Source organism: Oratosquilla oratoria, chromosome 9 (assembly GCF_046742065.1).
Source record: "Oratosquilla oratoria isolate Oo_2021 chromosome 9, ASM4674206v1, whole genome shotgun sequence".
Taxonomy (NCBI): Eukaryota; Metazoa; Arthropoda; class Malacostraca; order Stomatopoda; family Squillidae; genus Oratosquilla; species Oratosquilla oratoria.
Window position 1 is genome coordinate 50,622,944 of NC_134785.1, and position 7,112 is coordinate 50,630,055.

General features: G+C 47.0%; 1 pseudogene; it reads right to left on the reverse strand.

Annotated features, from left to right (window-relative positions):
• Window positions 1-7,112, reverse strand: part of LOC143028070 (dynein axonemal heavy chain 7-like) — a 72,063-nt pseudogene continuing 64,951 nt past the window's right edge.

Genomic DNA, 7,112 nt, shown 5'->3' on the forward strand with positions numbered 1-7,112 from the left:
TATAAAAAATTAAAGCTTCATTACAAGTATCACAAAGAATATACCAATCAGTTCCAGCAAATGACAAGCGTTTTTTACATTTATTCATATACTGCATGCCCTTGTCTATGTCAATGACATGATGAAAGGTATAACAGACTCTGCCAACATGTATGCAGATGACACAAATATTATGAGAGGTGTGAAAAATGAGGAGGACTTTAGATTATTGCAAAAGGATCTAGACACTATTTTTGCATGGAGCCAATAATGAGAAATGAAGTTCAATACCAAAAAATGCAAAGTACTGGAAATGGTCAATAGCAGTAAGAAACCATCCTTAGACTATTCCTTGGGAAGTGAATCTATTGTGAAAGCAAAAGAGGAGTAAAATTTGGGAGTGTTGATCAAATACATGCCACCTGACAGACATATCAACAGGGTTGTAGGAGACATATTGACTGCTGCAGAAGATTAAAGTGGCTTTTCACTATATGAATGAAAATACAATGAAAAAATTCATTGAAACCCTGATCATCCAAGACTGGAATATGCGTCAGTAGCATGGTCCCCATACAGTGTGAAAAATATAAGCAAGATCAAGGCAGCAACAAAGGGTAGCAACTAAACTGGTCCCCTTCCTGGCAGATAAGCCGTATGAGGAAAGACTAAAAGTATTGGGTCTGCTAATTTGAAAGATCAAAAAGAAAGAGGTGATATGATTACAATATTAAGATCACTAAAGCGGATAGATTGCACTGACAGAAGAGATCTCTTGATTAAGGATAGGAGGGCCTTAAGAGGTCATTGGAACAGATTAAGAGAGATTAGATGTCTAAAGCATCAAGAAATGCAGTTTTCTATAGAGATGCATAAATACTTGAAATAACTTTGAAGTTCAAACAATACGTGAATTAAAATATAAATATCATAATTTGAAATTAAGGATATATATTAAGTAGGAAATGTACATGAATTTGAGGCTAGGTAGGATAGAATTGGGGAGTAGGAGATGGGACTCAAAGAGCATTGTTACTTTTCTGTACCACAATTAGGTAAATGCGTATATGCATACAAATATATATACATGCATACTTACAACACATACATACATATATGTATACTTATATGAGTATATACCTGAATATATGCATGCATACAATACATACACACATACATATATTTACACATATATGTATATGTATACATGATGCTCTTATATTTACTATACAGTATGATTTACTCCTCACCCCAACATGTCAACACCTTATTTTATTCAAGAACTGTATAATATTGCTGAATAATATATGATTACTCGTTTATTACATTGCAAACAATATGTACATAGTAATTCCAATAACAGTTATTTCACATATAATAAGCAAAAGTGTTTAGTCTTGAGTCATTGCAGGACCAACAGTCTGTCTCCTGGTGGACAATGCAGCCTCTGTACGTCAATACATTGGCCTCATCCAGGTTGTTATGGTTGTTTCTCTGGGGTGAAGTGCATGTGAAGCAACATTCTTAGAATACTTTCAGTTACTGTCTACAGAGGTAAATAGCTGTCCTTCTCTGTATCCAGTACTGTGGGCCAAGGGGCCCTGCATTGACTGATACTGTTAACACCGGAGTGCCCCCGTCTTCACCAGGGACTCCCATATAGATTGGACACTCATACAAGGTCCTTGGTGTACTTAGAGTCAACCTTGAAGAAATGGCTGCTTCAGGATGTGAGGCATCTTTGGCTGTTCTAGAAACACCTACAAGGTTTTCTTTGTTTGGATGAGGATCGACATTCGAAGTTGAAACACCATGAGGCCCTTCACCTCTTGGGGTGTCAGTGTCAAGTGCAAGTGGGATTCTCCTGCTTTCCATTCTCGTTTCTCTTGGCGTTTCCTGGGTCAACCGTGGGGTGTCTTGCAGGAAGCTCTCTGTATGGTCATCGTGCACCGTTGAGCCGTGATGCTGCGAACTCCCCACAGTGGAAGGTATTGTCGAAGTCGGCGATGGCTTCTGGCCTTCTGGGCCTCCACGCATAGCATCATCCGGTGCCTGTGTTCCTCCTGCAAGCGGAAGAACAACTGGAAGGAGGTGAACCATCGGGAGTTCCTTCACTGGGTCGTGCTCGTTCGTGTTGCACAGACGATGTCTGCAACAGGAGGGGAAAATGGAAATTGTAGGACGGTTCTGGTGGGTGGGCGGGGCGGGGGGAGGTTGCCGAGGACGCTCAAAAGTGCTTGCGTTCTTCCCAATCCACCTGTTCCATTTAATTACACAGTAATAATCAGCGCTGGGCACGTTCCTCGGTCCGTTCCTAGGTGCACATGGAAAGAATGAGTGAGGGAAGACTGGTGAAACGAGTTTGGAAAGCAGAGGTGGATGGAGTGAACCTGAAGGGGAAGACCGACCGAGAATGAGATAGATGGGTGTGGCTAAGGGGGCCTTGGGTAAACACACACACACACACACACACACACACACATATGGACGAAACAATAGTGTGTGCAAAATCCATACACGAAGCTAAGAGCAGATAAGACACTGCAAGATACAAGAACGGGACACTACGAGCGCAGTTCCCCTTCCCGTAAGATGCAACTAGGTAAACACAGACACACACACACACACACACACACACACATACACATGTATATATATATATATATATATGTATATATACAAAATATATGTATATATATATATATATATGTATATATGTATATATATATATATATATATATATATATATATATACTGTATATTACGACCACTGGTCCTCTTCAGTTAGTGGCCTTAATATACAGAGGGAGATAGAGGGGCAGTTTCACGCAAGCAGTTAACTCTTGTTAGAGACCTGCTATTGGTCCAAAAATAACGAGGAGTTGAGATGAGAGGGCAAGAATGGTAATGGATGGGAGTGGGTGCGTACCTTGACTGGCTACCTCCCTCATAAAGGGAAAAAAGCCCTTGGTATATACAATAGATAGATAGATGAATGACAGTATCGTAAATAATGAGGTCATAAACAGCAAGATCGTAACTAACGAGATCGGAAATGACAAGATGATAAATAACAAGGCCGTTTGCGCTCACCCGTTCGAATCCCACTCGGCTCCGACAAGGGTCAGGCCATAGACGAGAACGCCCTCGCTGCCCAGACGATTCCAACGGCCCAACGACTCCCTCTGCCTTGCCATGATCACCTCTTCTTCTTCTTCCTCCTCCTCCTCCTCCTCCTCCTCCTCCTCTTCCTCTTCCTCCTCGTCGTCTTCGAGTTCCTCTTCTTCAAGTTCGTTTTCTTCTTCTCCTCTATCCCCTTCTTCTCCTCCTCCTCCAACTCCTTTTTCTTCTTCTTCTCCTTCTTTTCCCTCTTCTTTTTCTTCTTCTTTTTCTCCTTCTCTTTCTTCTTCATTTCCTCCATCTTCGTCCTTCAAGAAGCTCCTCTCTGAGTGACTTCCGCCCTTTTCCTCTTCCTCTTCTTCTTCTTCGGGGTTCTCGATCTTGCTCTCTTCGCCGCTTAGGTGTCCGTCGTCTTGATCGTCGTCCACCTGGGCCTCGTCGACTTCGTCTTCTCGGTCCTCATTGTTCTCCTCCTTTTCTCCCGCGTCCTCCTCTTCCTCCTCCTCCTCGCCATCCCGTTGGATCTCCAGATTTCCAGCACTCTCCTCTTCCTTCTCTTCCTCTTCTTCCTTCTCTTCTTCTCCTGCTTGAACTTCCTCGCCTTCTTCATCTCCCCTGGCGTCTTCGGAGCGTTCTTCGACTTCGATGGCCCCTCCGTCGTTAGGTTCCTCTTTCTCATCAATCTTATTTTGTCCAGAATCGTTTACTTCGGCGTCAACATCGTCAGGTACATCTTCACCATCAACTCCACTTCGACCCCTCCACCCTTCTTCACCACACTCGGGGTGTGGAGGAGGAGTAGGAGGAGGGAGGAACGGAAGAGGAGTTGGAGGAGGAATGGAGGTGATGTTGAGGCACCACGTAAGATGGTGGAGGGGCCTCTGGTGCCGCCGTGCCACCTGGCGAAGGACGCTGACGAGGAAGGAGTGGAGGTGGAGGAAGGCTCCCAGCCAGAAGTGTTCCGGACAGCCCTTTCGGACCCAATCCTGCCGAAGAAAGATAACGTTCTTGAAGAGGCGAGGCGCTCTCACGAAGAGAGAGAGAGAGAAAGGGGGGTCGGAAGGAGAGAGAGAGAGAGGGGAGAGAGAGAGAGAAAAAAAAAGAGAGAGAAAGAGAGGGAAAGAGGGAGAAAGAGAGGAGAGAGAGAGAGAGAGAGACAGGGGAGAGATCAAAAAGTCTCCTGTCGGCATGCTCCGCCTTTGTAATCCTTTGAGAGGGAGAAAGAGAGAGAGAGAGAGGGAGGGGGGAGAGAAATAGAGAGAGAGAGAGAGGGAGAGAGGAAGAGAGCATGAATTCCAAGAAAGCAGGACTTGTATGGATCTACGAAGTATCAAATCGAACGAGACTCAGGACAAGACCTCTGTGTGCCTCACCTTGAAGAAGGCCACTCTGGCGTGCATCTCGAAGAGGAAGCCCTCGAGGGACGTCGGCGCGCTGAAGACACAGACCTTCTTCCAGGAGCGCGGAACGGTCCCCACCTGCAGCGCCTTCGTCAGAAGCTCCGCTTCGGGGTCCTGCTTTCCTGCGCCCTGAGGATGGACACGAGAAAATCACGCGATCGTACAGGGTGGTTCAAAAGTACGCGCCATTCTGCCCTCCAGCATCAAAGGTGTTCGAGGTATTTTCTGATTCGTAGATGTTAATTGGTTTTTGAACGTAAGTGTAAATGTATCCAGGCAGGGCTCAAAGAATCCAGTTGATTCCGGTTATTGAGGTATAATAACTTATGAAACGCCCTGTACATCGTCATGCTAGCGTCTATTAATGTATATAGACGTGATTCCTCCTTCTTCTTATCTTTCTTCTCTTACTCCTCCTTCTCCTCCTCCTCCTCCTCCTCCTCCTCCTCCTCCTGCTGCTCCCTCTCTTCCTCCTCCTCCTCCTCCCACTTCTCCTTCTTCCTCCCCTCCTCTTCCTCCTTCTCCTTTCCCTCCTCCTTCTCTTCCTCCTCCTCCCTCTTCTCCTTCTTTCTCTCTTCCTCTTCCTCCTTCTCCTTTCCCTCCTCCCTCTCTTCCTCCTCCTCCCTCTTCTCCTTCTTCCTCCCTTCCTCTTCCTCCTTCTCCTTTCCCTTCTCCTTCTCTTCCTCCTCCTCTTTCTGCTTCTCCTCCCTCTTCTGCTCGTACTCCTCCTCCTCCTTTTTCCACTCCTGTTTTTCTCACCTTCCTTCTTCCTCCTTCCGCCCCTCCTCCCTCCTCTGTCCCTCCCTCTCCTCTTCCTCCTCCTCCTCCTTTTTCCACTCCTGTTTTCTCACCTTCCTTCTTCCTCCTTCCGCCCCTCCTGCCTCCTCTGTCCCTCCCTCTCCTCTTCCTCCTCCTCCTCCCTCTTCCACTCCTGCTCCTCCTTCTACTCTTCCTCCTACTCCTCTTCCTCTACCTCACCTCCCTTCCCTGCGCCTTCTCCTCCTTCTCCCGTTCTTCCTCTTCTCTCTCCTCCTCCTCCTCCTCCTTCTTCTTCTGCTCCTCCTCCTCCCTCTCCTCCCTTTCCTTCTTCCTCTTCTCTCTCCTCCTCCTCCTCCCTCTCCTCCTTCTCCTCTTCTTCCTCTCCTCCTCCTCCTCTTTCTTCTTCTGATCCTCCTTATCCCGCTCTTCCTCTTCTCTCTCCTCCTCTTCCTCCTCCTCTTCCTTCTTCTGCTCTTCCTCTCTCTCCTCCTCCTCCCTCTCCTCCCTTTCCTTCTTCCTCTTCTCTCTCCTCCTCCTCCTCCTTCTGCTCCTCCTCCCCCCTCTTGCTCTTCTCTCTCCTCCTCCTCTCTCTCTTCCTCCCCATCCTCTTCCTCCTACTCCTCCTCCTCCTCTTTCTCTCCCCCTCCCACCGGAACGCACCTCAGAAGCTACGAGCGCCTCCTGAAGAGAGTGCCGGAGGTTCTTGAGGATTTGGTTGTAAGCCACCACTTCGCGATGGAGGACATGACACATTTCACGCCAGCCTCCTCCTCCTTCTCCTCCTCCTCCTCCTTCTTCTCCTCCCCCTCCTCCTTCTCCTCCTCCTCCTCCTCCTCCTCCTCCTCCTCCTCCTCCTCCTCCTCCTCCTCCTCCTCCTCCGTCGTCCTCGTCGTCGTCTGTCGACTCTTCTGGCAGTGGAGGACTTCTGGCGAGGGTCGAGGTCGGAATGGCCTTCGGAAGCTATGAACGAAGAAGAAGAAAAGACAAAAATCAAAATTCGAAAGATAAAAAAAGAAAAAAAAAACCGTTAATATCTGAATAGTCTATGTTGACGGATTGTCTCCCCCTCCCTCTCCCCTCCCACTCCCTCCATTCTCCTCCTCTCTCTTCCCCTCCCCTCTCCTCTCCTCTCCTCCTTTCCCCTCTCTTCTCCTCTCCTCTCCTCACTTGCGTGACGTGCTCTCCCTCCCTCCAACCGCATGTAATGACATAAGAATGAAGGGGACCGCAAGAGACCATAAGGCCTACACTAGGTAGTTCCATGTCCATGACCACCTGTTATCCCCATCCATGAAGTTGTCTAACCGTTTCTCAAAACAACCCAGAGTTGGAAAGGAAGTTTCTTCTTCCCAAAGATAATATGTATTGTATAATGCATATTTCTAATGTGTTTGGGCAACCCCCCCCTCCCGCTTCTAAAGGGGAAAAGGACTATCCTGTCTCCTAATCTCCAATTAAATTTAATTTTAAACTTAGTTTCATGTTTGGCTCCAGCGTGTACTAAAGCATTTCCAAGAGTTTACGAAAAGTATGATTTTTTTTTACATATAATTCGAAAATGTGATTTTTTTTTATTTCTCTCTATGACATCATGGTTCTCTACTATCCCAAATCAAGAACTGTGTGTGTATGTGTGTGTGTGTGTGTGTGTGTATTCACTTGGTCTTTGGATCACGTGTTGGACTCGTGATCGACAGCTATTTCCCTCCTGGAAGAGAGCTCAGAGCTCGTAGGTCCGATCTATGGGTAATGCTATGACCTTGCACACACACACACCCCCAACTCCCCGCCCACGAGAGTTGGAGTAACACCCCTCAGCGCTGCGATACTGATATTATTTCAGCCCCGGGCGAG